The sequence below is a fragment of the Acipenser ruthenus genome, chromosome 21 (assembly GCF_902713425.1).
Source record: "Acipenser ruthenus chromosome 21, fAciRut3.2 maternal haplotype, whole genome shotgun sequence".
NCBI classification, from domain to species: domain Eukaryota; kingdom Metazoa; phylum Chordata; class Actinopteri; order Acipenseriformes; family Acipenseridae; genus Acipenser; species Acipenser ruthenus.
The window spans coordinates 9,348,857-9,366,013 of record NC_081209.1 but is presented as its reverse complement, the minus strand read 5'-3'; the positions used below and the strand labels follow the sequence as shown (position 1 = coordinate 9,366,013).

General features: G+C 37.1%; 1 long non-coding RNA gene across 1 annotated transcript in view; it reads right to left on the bottom strand.

Moving 5' to 3' along the window:
* Positions 1–3,865, bottom strand: part of LOC131699070 (uncharacterized) — a 29,493-nt gene extending 25,628 nt beyond the window's left edge. Inside the window, exons 1-2 of the long non-coding RNA XR_009308009.1 lie at positions 3,715–3,865; positions 731–848 (exon numbers count right to left, since the gene is read on the bottom strand). This is a non-coding gene — a long non-coding RNA (uncharacterized LOC131699070). The remainder of the gene's footprint in view (positions 1–730; positions 849–3,714) is intronic.
* Positions 3,866–17,157: the final 13,292 nt, after the last annotated feature.

Below are 17,157 nucleotides of genomic sequence, written 5' to 3'. Positions count from 1 at the left end.
GGAAAGTAGCTCATTGGAAATATTAAATTAAGCAGTGTAACAGCTGAGAATAATTCAGTTTTTTGCTCTGCTGCCTAACATTTGGTATACTGTAGGGAGCGGCGACTGTAGTGTTTCTTGATGGACCGACAGGTCTAAGGCAGAGGCGAGCTGCTATATGTGACAGAGAGGGTGCCCATTGTGGTGCTAACAACGATGTACAGGGCCTTTGGCTACATCTTGGACACAGGACTAGATTACCTGGCTGCCAACATGTTAATCCCTGAGGAAAGCTATGGCATTCATTCAGCCTTCAGCAGTAATGGAGGGACCCAGAGTATGCCAGGACAACATGCACCACACCAAGGCAAGCTATTAACAGACTGTGTTCATACTGTGATAATTCACCAACTGACTGTTTCCCAGCTGTCCGCTTACTTAATGGCGAATTTCACATTTAAAAATGGGCAATTGTTCAGTGAAATTTTATTACCAGCATGACCATTTAAAAAAACAGAGCAAACTGAAATTTCCAAAAGGGTCAACTTTTTCAATTATCGCATGTGTACCAACTTTATCCCCTGAGGGGAGAGATTTTCTTCTTTAATCCTGTCTTAAGTTGTTGGTGTGGTTGTCGCAGCGTGTAGGGACTTGATCAAAATCACAATTCCCCTATTTCACTTTTAGTCCTCATTATTTTATTTTTTTTATCAATCTGTTGTCTGAGCTGCTATCTATGTCTGGTTCATACCTGAACAAGCTGGAAACTGGAGATGACTTTGTCCCGAGGGGAATCTCTGAGCAGAGTGTTCTCCTTTGCTGGGAAGCAGGAGAGCAGAGGAAGAATGAAACTCAGCAAGGTTGCAATGCTGTGAAATCCAAGAGAAATACAGAGGGGTTGATTTCATCCATTTTTAACTTACCGAAATATAGCTCCCTCTAGATTTTTTTTTAGCATTTTACAGCACTGGGGAATTGTATTGTATTTCATCAATCATTAGCGATAATCCCAGTCTAACCACAGGCGGATGTTTTTACCTGTATTCCAGGGTGATTGACCAGTGCTGTGAAATGGTCCAATAAAGTTCTGATCCCAGCTTGGTTTTGGTTTGACCCGTTAGTGTAATTAACCAGGGTTTGATACATCAGCTCTTATGTAGGCCATCCATACCAAGTGTCTCTCTTTTAAAATCTTTGTAAAGTGATTGTAGCTAACAAAATAATGCCATAAATTATTATTTATTTCTTAGCAGACGCCCTTATCCAGGGCGACTTACAATTGTTACAAGATAACACATTATTTTTACATACAATTACCCATTTATACAGTTGGGTTTTTTACTGGAGCAATCTAGGTAAAGTACCTTGCTCAAGGGTACAACAGCAGTGTCCCCGACCGGGGATTGAACCCATGACCCTGCGGTCAAGAGTCCAGAGCCCTAACCACTACTCCACACTGCTGCCCTATAAATCTTACCTGCTGTGCACTTCAATTCATTATATGCTGTAAGTCTCAAATGTCCACTTGTCAAAGAACCACCAGATTTTTTTTTTTAAATTAGTATTTTATTTTATTTTATAAAGTGATATATGGTACTGCACTTGGTTAAAGAAATATCAGCTTGCAAGCCCTGTTTTCAGTTAGTGTTGCACTTGCTTGGTCATTTCACCCTTCAATGTCTTTTCTGGGTCAAACAGATTCAAGTGGTGTGGAGGCCTCATCTCCACAGAATGCAAACAGTACAGTAGAGTGCACAGAAGGGTACCCAAGAATGTAGCAAACGGACATCAATGAATTACATTTAAATTAAACCTGATGGTTTTAAAAAGATCATGGTTGTGGCCACATGAATCTTAATGTCTGCAACCTTTAACTATATTAAATCCTACTTTTCTCCCAGGTTGTGACCACAACCATTAACTGTCACCATAGTCACTAAATCTGAAATCGAAAAAAAAGGTAAATTTGAACAATGAAAACTAAAATAATCTCAAGAAAAAATGGTTAAATTATTCAAAAAGGTCTTAACACTTAGTTCCAATAATGATATGTAGAGGAAGCTGAGCAGTAAAGCCACCCCCCTATTTAGGACACATGTTGTTGGTCCTTTGACTGGGTTAATCCTGATGTTTTACTATCAAATGCAAAGGGATCTATATAGTATAGCAGGACTACACATTGTAGGGCGTCGTCATTAAGATCTGTTACTGTTTAGATCATTAAAATAGACCCCATTGAACTATAAGCACTCCGCATATGTCCCAAAAGTTAAATAATATTTACTTGCCTTAGAACACAAAATTGAAACAAAATGCCCAAACAGGCTGCATGCATGTCCCTTTAAGAGACATGTCAAGATAGTGAAAACAAATGGCAGTGTATTCCCCGAAGGGATAAAAAGGACTTCATTTGTGAAGCATCCTCGCCAGAAATCTGGTACGCTACGGCAAGTCCTTAGTAAAATGTGAGCACTCACTGTAATAATTGTTTAGGGTCAATTATTCCCAAGTCGGGAGCTATCAGACTGATGCGCTCTAACATGCTGCTATTGAGTTACTGAACGGTGCATTAGCATAAAAACAGCTAGCCAGCGATTTCCTCCTCTCAATTGATGCAATTTTCTCTTAAAGGTACTATTTTCCAAAATGCCATTAAAGGGTTTTTTAGTTTACTAAGTAACAAAGAACCTTTTGCTTGTGTATTTTTTCTTCTTTTTCCTGCCTTGAAAGACCTTTCCAGATAATGACGTCTATCAAAACGTTACCTCTCCTGTCACTTACACCGTGTCAACATATGGAAATGAATCAGGATTTAATGGACGCAATTACCAATGATTTGTGTAGGGCATGGATAGTGTCTTAAAAAGCTAGTTTCTTTATCTGTCTGTAGTTTTATGGTGTCTTGAAGCTGGTAGTAGTTCATAGATATTACATCACCAGATCCCTTTGTTAAATAGTTGTTCCATTTTGATTTTGGACACCATTAGAGGAATAAAAACCTCTTAAACCAAAGTGAATGAATTTTATTGGTTTGCTTAATTCAACAGTAAATTACTGTATAAGAGCCCTTTACTAATTCACTAATTTCACTGTATAGGTCAATAGACAAAATGTAGCTACACTGCTGTCACCCATTTGTAACAGTATTTACACCATGTAAAAGTATATGATTGAGAAGATAATATTGTGTTAGACTGTAAATTATGTTTCTTTGCATACTATTTTAGCTCATTTACTATGTCTATTCAAACATTTACTTAAATGGGTGCTAGTGGCTGCTCAGTGTGCACTACAATACAAATGGTTGTCTTTTTTCTACAAAAAAATATAGTGTCTATTTTGTATTCTTTACTTTTTTTGTGTGGGGGTTGTAAGGGGTCCAATGATCCCGCAGTTCATTTTCATCCCCCTACAGTAAATTTGATCAAATGTGACATTATATTTCTATTTGTAAATAGAGTTTAGATGATAACGTCATAATACTGTGTTAATAAAGTATACCTTTACTGGCCTAGGGTATTGTGTATGATAATTCTAGCCATTTGCATTGACATTTCCTCTGCTAAATTCAGAACTGTCACACAGTTTAGACAAAAAACAAGTTCTGCAGCAGATTTTTTCTTTTGTAACTTCCACTTTATCTTTGAGGCTCAGAATAGCTCTTCCTATCCTGTGCTTTTGTGTTTGGTGTAAAGCAGTAAAACTGTTATCCTGAGCATCAACAAAGAGACTAACCTTCTCATGTGTTTTTTCTTTCTTTCTTTCTTTCTTTTCTTTCTTTCTCTAAATTCCAGTAGCTAACAGCTTCCTCCTCTTATCAGGCTTCTCTTCCGAAGCTGACTTCATCTTTAGAGCGCAGTAGTTTCCTTTTTGCCACCCTCAAGAATAGCGCCTAGCCTCTATATTCCTGTCACGTGCACCCCAAAGGTTACATGACCCATTTCTTATCAGCAGCAGGCACTCCGAGCATTCTGGGATATCACCAACTCAGTCCTGTCTTTTCAAGAGCTATCTCACAGAGTCTGGTGCTGGGCAGCTGACCCCAGTGACCTTGTTTTCTTCCTAGAATCTTTACAGAATAAAAATGAAAGAAAAAAACAACTCCGGTTAACTCTCCTGGGAAACGTCTGATGAGATTGTTCCAAAAGACGACTTAAAAGAAATGCTCCAGGCCAAAAGTACAGTGGACTAAAAATCAATAAATACTGGCAAAGCATTTTCGTGAATAAAGTGTGCGCATTTAACAAAGGAATGAAGTTCGATATTAATTGTACATTAGAGTATCTCTATTGAACCTTAAAGGTGAGGTTGTTGGTTAACCTCCAACCACAAAAAGAGGAATTATACAAACAACCTCGGAAGTGTCGGTCACTGTCACTTGACTTGCACTTATTGGAATCTATTTAGAAAAAAATGTCTAAAGCCACGCAGGTTGCAATATTTCTGTGCAAAGCAAAGGGTATATGTCCTTTCTACTGTACGGTCTCTAGCTATACCAACATATTTAACTGAAGAATGAGATTTGGTCGTGCCTCTACATTCTTTCATTTAATTAGCTGGTGTTACCTGACAAACAACTCTGTTCTAGCTCTCAACTCACCTTTTGCATTCCTTTTCTCGATTGTAGTTCCACAAATTGCAAGGTTGTTGTTAAATCGTGGATACATAGAAAAAGGGTTAAGTTTGGGATACACTTCAAAATGCAGTTAATAATATGTACTTCATGCACTTCTCACACAACTGTGTCATTGTGAGGATGATTTTCCCATGGTTATACTGTGCCTTTATTACAGTTTACCATTTTTTTTTTTTTTTTAATATGCCATACCATACCTCTTTGGGCTTCACTATGCTTACCTTTGCTTTACCATGCTATCGCTATGCTTTATTACACCTTACTATGCTTTTACTATGGGACACTTTTATAAAGGACCATGCTGGACAGTTCAAATCTTTAGCATTTATTTTTGAGGGGATGAGTTTATTCAGGGATACCAACATATTTATTGAGCATGGGTCTGCGTGGAGTAGATGCACAATGTTATTATGCACAGTTACAATGTACTTAACATGTACATCTTTTTGCACAATATATGTAAGTACACAATTGAAAAGGGTTAAGTTAGGTTTAGGGTTAGGGATAGGGTTAAGATTATGTCATGCAAAAAAAAACATTACACATTAAGTGCATAGTAACTATGCATAATAACATTGTAATTATGTGTAAGTACACATGTCTTTACTAAGTAAGTACTATGTAAATACACAGTAATTAGAGAAACTTAATGTAAAGTGTTACCTTACTACAGGCTATTACATGTTAAAGGGGTACCAGTTAGCTTTATTTACACTGTTACTGATTCTCTTTTTATTATACTTGGAATATTCTGGTTGTTAATTCAGGATATGCAGATAATTAACCCCTGCATCCTGTTACCCTTTCTATACGTCACATGGTATGATTGCATACATCACATGAAGCGATAAGGTGCCTAGAGCATCAACTTCACCTATAGCATTGCCTTTTGAACTATTGGCTTACTCTAAATGTATGTGTTAAAAAGAAAAGAACCAAAAGATTTTTAATAGAAGAGAAGGGGTTATATTGCTAGTGCTAATAACAGGTAAGATAATAATGTTAAAGCCTTGTTTAGTCGTCCTTTAAGCACAGGAGAGAAATAATTAGTTCTGTACGTTAGTAACATACATGTTTAGTCAAGATTTACCATCTTTTTCCCATCTTTTTTATTTTATTAACTGATAAGAGATGGTGACCATATAAACACAGGTTTTTACTGTATATGCATTGACAGAAAATCTATTATTTTATTTTATTTATATTGCAATGAAAACTCAAAAATGGCCTTGGTAATACCATCTGAGAATACACAAGAGGCACTTGTTAAAATTCCTATTTGTTAAAATGCACCATTTGTTAAAAACTTGGCAAAGAGTGGGTTATAATAATGAGGGTGGAGTGCTGTATTAATAAAGTTAAAAGCCATCTCTATTATGCACGCTGTTAGGCCTGCATATTGTAAATCATAGCGTTGTTGGACCTTTAGACTGTAAGGATATTTAGAAATGTATGCTGAAGATATTAACATCTCCCTTTGTTTGCAATGTAGACATGCATTTTTAGATTCAGCTGCACTGCTTCAAAGTGTGTGGGAGCTGCTTGTTACTATACTGCCCCCACCAGGGCCACTGTGTGAACTACAATCAATTCACACCTCTGTAAGTTAGAGTTCTGCATTCAAGACAGACACTATTTAATAAAATAACACAATTGCTCTATATTTCAATTTTATATTCTCCAGAGAGCAATTTGCACTATTTTTTTTTTTTGTGAAAACAGGAGGTGGACCGTCTCGATTCATTCTCATTAGTTTTGTAAATGACAGTCAATTTTCTTTTCACAAAAAGTTGTAGGTGGCAGTAATTCTACTAAATGTTCTGCAATTCACATGTATTTGGCTTTTAAAACTTTTTATATTTTTGTGTAGAGAAATCAAATGAATCATACCAAAGTGAGTACCATTGATAACAGAAGGTGATGCGTCAAAATTAATACATATCAAAAGAAAAATAAATGTATATTATTATCAGTGTTAATCAATGTAAATATATATATTTTACTATATTGGAAATAAATATTGTTGGAATTCAATGCTAAAACATTCTACAAGATGGTGTATGTGTTGTTTCCCACACACTGACCTTTACAATTGTTTGTAATTCTCATTGAAAAAGACTTCTAGTCAAAATGACTACTACGTTTCTTTTAGTATTTCTGTATTTCTCATAAGGTCAAAGTTTATGCTAATTCTCCATTTACAGTAAATTCCTACTTATTCCAAAGCTAAGGTCATGTAAAATAAAATGACATTACAATGCAGATTGGCAGAGCTTGAGAGCACATGGTAGGATTGTAATTGCTTTAGTTCCTCGATACTACAGTACATCAGTATTGTATCCTGGTCTCACAAGCTCAGCTCCAATCACAGATTTGGCATGAACAATGCTGTTCTTTAAAGAAATTAAAGTAAAAGCTATTCACGTATGACAGCCTCATCACGGTAATTCACTAACTGGATTCATACATAACATTATATGTGTTTTAATATTTAGAGCTGCCACCTAAAAACCATGTATTATTTATTTTGCAGTATTTAAAAATATGTCCTTCAAATCTGTTGCATCGTATTGATCACTCAACAACAACAACCCTAACTTTAGGAAGCTCTCATAAGTTGCGTAGCTATTTAATGGTAGAATTAAAAAGGCTGTAAATGCTATTACTAAATGCAACCATATACAAAATAAATATCTGGATGGTGAATGGTGCAAATATAAATGCGGAAGTTCTGCTTGGTAAGGTTAGGAGGTAAAATGTGCAACCAATTTCCTAATCAAGTATCGGGCAGGTAATAACAGACAATAATCAAGGCATTGATTATTAAAAAACAAGCAACAACTAAACAACTAAAAGCCATGGCAATCAATAATTGATTAGCTGTTATAGCTCTAGTAAACGTATTGCAAAAACCCTTCTTAATAACACTTTACTCCAATGCACAGTATTATGATAAAAGTGTAGACAATGTATGAAGAAGAACAGGACTATGGTAAAGCATGCTTAAGTGGTCACTTAACTATGGTAAATGCATAGTATGCGCATACTAAATGACCTGTGCACATTTTTATATTGGCTCTGCCATATTGTTCTCTATATATTTAATTTTAGCCAGTACAGGTATTTCAATTTCACCTCTCCCAGTAATGACGAAGTGTGGAAGACAGAGAGGTATAATTAGTTTGTCAATGCAGTGAGCACTGCATTGGTACTGTGAGTGGAATCTGGGAAACAAGATGCAGTCAAGCAAGACAAAGCCTGTGTCAGCCCCTTGTGTACTGAGGCCACAGAAACAACAATCTCAACATGTGGCAACGCTTCTTGTTTTTCCTGCTCTTGAATTGTGATTTCATTTTAATAAGATATGCAGAAGCTGTGTGTCACTACTCAAGAAAATGAGTGAACGGTTCTGTATTCTGTTTTAAAGATATATATATATATATATATATATATATATATATATACAGACGTGCTCAAATTTGTTGGTACCCCTCCACAAAAAACGAGGAATGCACAATTTTCTCTGAAATAACTTGAAACTGACAAAAGTAATTGGCATCCAACATTGTTTATTCCATATTTAATAGAAATCAGACTTTGCTTTTGATTTTTTATTCAACATAATATTGTAAATAATAAAACAAATGAAAATGGCATGGACAAAAATGATGGGACCGCTAACCTAATATTTTGTTGCACAACCTTTAGAGGCAATCACTGCAATCAAACATTTTCTGTAGCTCTCAATGAGACTTCTGCACCTGTTAACAGGTAGTTTGCCCACTCTTCCTGAGCAAACTGCTCCAGCTGTCTCAGGTTTGATAGGTGCCTTCTCCAGACTGCAAGTTTCAGCTCTTTCTATAGATGTTCAATAGGATTCAGATCAGGACTCATGGAAGACCACTTCAGAATAGTCCAATGTTTTGTTCTTATCAATTCTTGGGTGCTTTTAGCTGTGTGTTTTGGGTCATTATCCTGTTGGAGGACCCATGACCTATGACTGAGACAGAGCTTTCTGACACTGGGCAGTACGTTTCGCTCCAGAATGCCTTGATAGTCTTGAGATTTCATTGTGCCCGGCACAGATTCAAGGCACCCTGTGCCAGGCGCAGCAAAGCAGCCCCAAAACATAACCGAGCCTCCTCCATGTTTCACTGTAGGTATGGTGTTCTTTTCTTTGGAAGCTTCATTTTTTCATCTGTGGACATAGAGCTGATGTGACTTGCCTAAAAGCTCCAGTTTTGACTCATCTGTCCAAAGGACATTCTCCCAGAAGGATTGTGGCTTGTCAATATGCATTTTAGCAAATTCCAGTCTGGCTTTTTTATGTTTTTCTGTCAAAAGTGGAGTCCTCCTGGGTCTTCTTCCATGGAGCCCACTTTCGCTCAAAAAGCGACGGATGGTGCGATCAGAAACTGACTTACCTTCACCTTGGAGTTCAGCTTGTATCTCTTTGGCAGTTATACTTGGTTATTTTTCTACCATTCGCATTATCCTTCTGCTTGTCTATTATTTTCTTTCTGATCTCCTCAGACAACTCTCTCCTTTGCTTTCTCTGGTCCATGTTCAGTGTGGTGCACACAATGATACCAAACAGCACAGTGACTACTTTTCTCCAATTAAATAGGCTGAATGACTGATTACAAGATTGGAGACATGTGTGATACTAATTAAAGAAACTAATTAGTTTCAAATATCACTATAATCCAATTATTTATTATCTTTTCTAAGGGGTACCAACAAATGTGTCCAGGCCATTTTAGAATATCTGTAGAATAAGCAATAATTCATCTATTTTCACAGCTTCTTAGCTGTAAGGGTACCAACAAATTTGAGCATGTCTGTTGAGTGTCTTCTCGTTTTGCACTTTGGGTTACATTTTTTCTACACAAATGTTCCAGTTTGTATGTTGCTGTGTTTGTATGCTGCAACCTCCATTCCTGCTTTCCAGCTAATCTCATTTTACCACCTAAACACTGAAAGCAGTGGTTCAAAAACATGCGCTCTAAGGATTTTACTAGGTGAGCCACTTGGAAGCACAACACTGGCACAATTGTTGCATTATATTTAAGATAAAGATTGTCAACAGGGTGTCCAGGATGGCACTAATTCAATGTGACATATCTGTACATTGTGTTCATTGTTCTGGATGGATACGTGACCATTCCTCAATGATTATCAACTCTGATTCCTTCAGGAATGTTGGGAACGGAAATCTGCAGCGAAAGCAGTTATTTTATTTTTTTAAACATCAGTAAAGTTGAACAGTCTTGGCTACTGAAGTACCTGCCAACTGAACACCCACTACTCAAGATTGGCCTACTGCAATGCTCTTTTGACTGGGGTTACTGTTAAAGTACTCAATAGGCTTCAGTATGTGCAGAATTTAACTCATACCTCTTCCTGTGAGCACATAACACCTGTACTGTATAAACTGCACTGGCTCCCTGTGAGGGATCGGCTTGACTAGACAATTCTGCTCCTTACCTATAAGACCTTAAATGATGCTGCCCCTGTTTATTTGAGGGACCTATTACAAAAGTACATTCTAGCACGCAATTTAAGATCCATGGATGCCGGATGTCTTATTCAACCTAGGACTAGACTCCGTACTATGGGAGACCCGAGCTTTTTGTAGTGCTGCCCCATGACTATGGAACATGCTGCCCAGATCTATTTGAGATTCTGAGTCTGTGGATATTTTTAAATCTCTCTTAAAGACACACCTTTTTATGATAGCTTTTGCTGATTTATTTTAACTTTTGATTTGTTTTATTGAACTGATATTTTATCTGTACCTTTGTATATTGTATGCTTGTATTGTTGTTCTTGTACAGCGTCTGAGAAAAGCGCTCTATAAATAAAATATATTATTATTATTATTATTATTATTATTATTATTATTATTATTATTATTATTATTGTAACTAGTTTAAAACAGGGAGATGCAGCTTTGCTATGGTACACTTCCATAACAAATGTATCAGCCTGTGATGGGGTGCTAGCTCGCCCCTATAAATATGTGTTTGTTGTTATTGTTAGTTTTACTGTTTTCATTATGTTTTTGTAATTCTTGGTTTGTTTTGGATTGGCAGGGAGGGGGTTAAATTCCTCCCTGCAAAATACATGTGAGAATGTGGCTGGAGCCTTAAGTGTTTAATTGTAAATTATTAGTTAATTGGGCTCCAGCCACAGACTATAAAAGACAGCTGAAACCCTTTGTTAGGGAGGAGTTTTTTTGGGGTGAGTTTGTTTGTTGGTGTGCTGTGTTTTTTAGTTTTTGAAGAAAGAAACTGTAGTGAAGGCGAATGCCCAGCCTACATTTCTGTATTTTGTTTAAACCTTTTGTTTGGGCCCTTGTGCCTATTTATTTGATTATTTTTGTTTAATAAAGATCATTATTTTGCCCCTTCCACTGTCTCTGAGCCTCAAACCTCTGTCATCCTGCCACACAGCCACATCAGGGATAGGCTATTTGTCATGTATATTACATATCATAGCCTCTGATGTTTGATCAAACCCTTGTTCACCTCAGGATGGTGTTTTTTGGGTAAAATGATGGTGCACACAATAGATCCCCAAATCTAGCAAAAAGAAACTCGCAAGTCAAACCACAGCACGTAAGTCCTTTAAAAAAAAAAAAAAGAGTGGCTTGGCACACACCAATCTGTAAGTATCAGCAGGAGAAAAGAATATGAGCCAATTCACAGTTCAAGGTAAATACCCAGAACATATTGCTTTCACACAGCTCCCTCTCCTCTCTCCATTTTATACACTCCATTGCAGCCTGAAATGAAATAGGGTTAAACTGCGATCCACACGTTTTTAGTGGGATGAAAACTACCACTGGGAGACCCAGGACAATTTTTATATAGAATTAGAAAACAAAAATCAATATTTAATTATCTGTGAGCTTTTTGTGTCACTGCATCTTTAGATCACTAAGTGTGCAAGCGGGCTGCCACTGCGTAAGTAAGTCATTAAAGGAGCAGTATCTTTTTACAAGCCATTTATCGGCCTGTGTTAAACCCTAATGCACAAACCTGTGCTTTTTTGTCTTGCTATAGAAACTCTGGACTCGCATCTCATTTCATTTTACAATGGGTTTATAAACAGAACCCGGGAAAACGACTTACTTACAGCAAATAAAACGTGTAACATATTTCTTATTCTGTGACATTCGAATTTAGTGATATAAATTTTTCTTTTAACTCATTGTGGTAAAGATGACTGGTGCAGTTCAAAAGAGTGTAATGTCCAGGCTGCCGTTTCCCAACAATAATCAAAGTTGAATAAATCCAACAGAAAGTTCACAACGAAATTCAAAACAAAACAATAATAAGCCCACTACCAACGATTACTTAGCGCAAGCGGAGGTTTTGACGTAGCTGCTTCCCCTTTGTACCCAGCAAACTCCTCCCTGCAGTCAACGCGTCGTCGTGTTTTCTCCAATAGAGGGCTGCCCCGCAGCTGACTGCAATGGAATAGTCCTGAGTACTTGCAGCTACGCGCCCCTTCTAATATGGTCACCTTCCGATTTCCACCTACCACCGAGGTGGTAGATCTAGGAGGCAGCATACCTTCCCCCTTACACAGCGCCCTTTCTAATCGGGAGGGAGATTTACAGCATCGATCCTTTCTCTCTCTATCACACTCATATAAAGGTATCGTGCCTCACACAGTACTAGAAGATAGTTACATTAAAAGTTCAGTATAACAAAAAACATTCACTTACTTATTAGGTGTGTATGGTTATTTGTAAATTTAAAAAAATGCATATTAGTCCCTTAGGGTCATTCCAGCTCAAGTGGACCAACAGAGGTCACTAGACCTCTTGTGTCAGTTTATTATTTTTTGTTGATAGGGTGTTATTTCCCATTTAAGACATGTTCTGCGTGGTCCTCCGACGCTGTAGTTCTGTAGTGGCTTCACGGCGGGCTTGAACTGCGAAAAAAAGTGGATGGCTAACGGCACTCGTTCCGGAGGATACAAGTGCTCGTCCTCGGCTCTCCCGAGTTAGTGGGGGGTTTGCAGTGGTGAGCGGGTTGAATAATTGGGCATTCCAAAATTGGGAGAAAATTTAGGAAAAAGAATTGCTGATTCCAAATAAAAAAAAAAGGAGTGACAGTCTACCTTAGAAATTGGTAGTCGACTAATCACACATAACGTGACGGTGAAGTAATTGTGAAGCGTGTGGTATTACATGGACAGAAGAGCATTCGCAATCCATTAATATATAAATTACATTTTAGAACATTAATAAATAGTTAGAAAATCAGAGCACCTAGCATTATCAAATACCTGACATTAATATTAGTAGTGTCAAATTAGCAATCGTTCTACACCCATAATGGTAATTTACAGGTTTTCAAGACAAAGTCCAGTGTTTCTATAATAATACATTATATTTTGTATCGAGCACTGCAGTCATAAAATAAAAGCAATCAGACTAAACTAAAAATATATATTAGACAGCAAATTATATGTGATTGGATATTAAGGTTCATCCTTTTCTATTTTTCTCTTTCTTTCAAATTTAATTAAAGATAAAAGCATTAAAGTTTATCGCGGCATACTTGTCCTCCTCCAACAAGAAACATTCATTTCATTTTCGGGGAGATGTAATTGCTTTATGGTAATCACTTTAAAATCCGAAGGCTGTTCAATTTCACCTCTTGTTCACATTTTTGTACACTTTTATGTGCTGAGATTACAGCTTGTTTTAAATGTAAGGTAGTATGTTAGGATAACTCGGGGAATTGAAAGTGGAATCATATTTACATTTCAGATTAAGTTAAGGCAGATACAGTATCCAAATGTCACTGATTGCCAACACACGCAATAAAGTGAATAAAACCATTTAACAGCAGGAAGAAAAAACCCCAATGAGGAGCAGTTTATTGCTCTGAGTCGCTAGTTATTAGTTAAAAAAATATACAGGGGTATAGTGGAGGCGGTCGTATATGTATGTATGTATATCACGCTTTACATTTCTCCATATATCAGGAAAACTACTTGTTCAATTTGATTAAACTTGATATAGGGGGTGTCTGTCTGTTTGTATAGCTCTGCATGTCACACTTACATCTTTAGATATATCTTAAGAACCACTTATCTGATTTTGATAAAACTTGGTGTCCACATTCTTTAGCATACATTATAAAGAGTAACACCATCGGGGGACATACACAGGTGCATGTACATCCGTTCATAGCTGTACCACACTATCCTGGGAATCACTTTTCAAGAAAACGAGCATTGCAGTTTCACATTATATACTAATTTGTACATGATGTTGGCATCTGACATGGTCATCAACGTTTTCGTCATACTGATGGCTCTAATTTTGAATTCACAGCCGTGGCAGGGGGTGTGCGTTACATTCCTTTCAGAATCCTTTGACTTTCAGTGGCAATGGCGCAAGCATGATATGTGTAGGTCTTTTTAAAACAGCATCCTTGTCTATTGTGATGTGCACAAGCCCATCTCATCTGTATTTTATTGATTTGGTGTTCTTTTATTTTAATTGTAACCTTCACTCTTGTGTAAGTCTGACCATCTTTGCGTTTTTGCATTATACTTCATACTTTTTGGACTGGACACACCCAGACACGATTCAAAAGCCGTCAATTTTAAAGATCTAAACAGTGGCGGATCTTAAAAATTCTATATACTGTTTATGCTTCTAGTTTCCCCAGGGGATCATTTAATGATCCACTTATTAACACTAGGTAACACTTTACATTAAATGTCTAATTATTGTGTATTTACATAGTAGTACACAATGTCATTATGCATAGTTAGAATGTACTTAGAGTAAGAAGCGGGCTTCAGAATAAAATATAGCTTATACGTCCCCACGTCTTGCTACAACTGTTTATATAATGTCCTGTAATTTATCTTTTCATTCTTAACATCCTGACAACTTTTTACACTTATAACTTTGAAGTCTGTTTCAAAGCTCTTTTCAAAATGTCTGCTCTAGTGCACTGATAGTGTAAGGATTATTGCCCACATTATCAAACAGATAACACAGCAATAATGATCCATGATGTGGTACGGAACAGAAAAGCCAGAGCACTTGTTGTGTTTTTTCTGCTGTTTTTATCGCTCTTCCCGCAGTGATTTAGAGAACAGATCTCAAACCCCAGTGCACTAGATTGGCCATTTTGAAAAGAGCTTTGAAACAGACTTCAAAGCTATAAGTGTAAAAAGTTGTCAGGATGTTAACAATGAAAAGATAAATTACAGGTATGTTATTTAAACAGTTTTAGCAACATCTGCTATATTTTTCGGAACCCCACTATTAGTATATTCAACGTGTAAATATTTTTTCCACGAAACATGTAAGTACACAATTGTATCAGAAAACTGTACCAGAGTTAGGGTTAGGGTAGGTTTAGAGTTAGGGTTAGGGATACAGTTAGGATTGGGGCTAGGATTAGGGTTATATCATGCAAAACAGTACACATTAAGTACATTGTATCTATGCATAATAACATTGTAATTATGTGTAGGTACACATGTATTTACTAAGTAACTACTATGTATATACACAGTACTTATAGACACTTAATATAAAGTGTTACCTAACCTATGTACAGTAAAAAAAAAAAATAATAATAATAATACTCATGTGTGGTGTAGTCTAGCTGATTAAACAGACTTGTTTGCTATGTTTGTGTTTCAATGGCTCTTTAAGAACCCCCTCCTCATTGATAAATGTTGCCGTACCCTATATGTATGTAATTCTCCTCATAATCAAACCCATATACCATATCTGATTACTTCAAACCCACCAGTTTTATGAGGGATGAGGCAAAAAAAAGACTCTTTTCAAGGCAAGAAAAAAAACAAAACAGTTTAGCAGGAATCGGTTACTGCAGCCCTGCACTTCACTGAGCATTTGATTCATGGCTAAATTAAACCATGGGCTTGCAGTCAGGAAGAGCTAGCAGAGCTGGACCTATACTTTTAGAAGGATTGAGCAAAGTTTTTTTTTCTATTTTGTTTTAATGCTCTAAATCACGAGGCAAGCTCATACTGAATCACTGATTCACATTTAAGGAGATCACTCCTATAATGTGAGGGTCTTGCTCATGCAATATAGACTTCTACAGAGCAGGCCAGAGTCGGACTTAACAGTGACTCATTGGAATTGAATGTGCTACAGAAGAATGAAACTGGGGAGGGTAGGAGACCCAGCGTTAATATTCTTACATAAACTGGGCAACAACCCAGACCTTTAATAGCTTTCACACCAAGTTTCAAATTTTAAACCTTCCCCTTTCTCTTAATTCCATATCTTGTTTTTTACTTCATTTAGCTACACAGATGCCAAATGTGTTTTGAAAGAAGCATTTCATTTTAAAACCTGATATCAGGTACTGCATTAGGTTAAAGGAAATACCTTACTGTCAGGAAATCAGTTTGCACTTGCACTTCCTGGGTCACTTCAGCAGTGTCTTCTGGGTAAAAGCATGTTACTGGCTGAAAGCATGTATGTCAATCAGGGAAGCAGCAGCTGGTTGGTTAATGACAGGAAAGAAGCCAGTAAAGGGGTGGGGACAATGTCACCTTTCTCTGCATGATTTTCCATGTGTGTGTGTCTGCTAACCGGGGGTAATTTGCAGGTAAAGTGCGGGGCACGAACCCCATTACTGATACTTGCAGACCACCTTTGGAGTGGGGACATTATGGCTCTGGGCTGAATGGCTGGTGCTGTCTAGACCTGCTGGCACACTGCCATGCTCTATCCAGTGCCTTTGTCCCTGAAAGAGTATGTACTGTTCAACTTCATTGACTCTTATGGTATACAATATAGCACTTAGGGCAATGCATCTGGTCCTTTGAGGAATTTACATAACATACAGTACACATTATGTGTCTGTCTTTTGTTAAATGAACAGCTCCTGCTTCTTTCTTTATAGAATGTCAGTACAGGATTCATGGCTCTCTTGTAGTTATTTATCAATAATGTGTCATGTGTTTGTCTTTAATTTACATGTTAATGTTACAAAATGAGAGTCTTATGAGCGCACCGGCTTTGAAATCCATCTAAAGCTAATGTGACTCCCAAGTAGCGTCAAAGCCTGAAGATACACTATGGTTCTTTTGAGAAATGTCCTCCCCTAACAGCCTCTCAAACCTAATTAGTGCTAATTACCTAATTGTCTTATGGGCAGGTGTTTGAAGTTAGGAGGCACAGGTGAATGTGTGATTAGATTCAAATAAACACAAGGTGCTTATATTAAGTGGAACTGAATTAATACCCATCACCGTTACAGTGTCTGAATTTAACCTGGGTGAATTATCCTGCACATCTCTCAAGGATTTGTTGTGGCAGCCACCGCAGTGAAACTGTGGAGTTTAACACATGGCAACTAGGTAAAACTCTTTACTTTGCTTTCATGCTTGTTTGAGATACTGCTTCAGTGCTTTCTAGAAACCTGGTTGTGTGACTGACTGTTTTTAGTCTGATGTGCTCCTGTGCTGACATTTTGAAAAAGCTGTCCATTGCTTTTTTTATATATATATATACA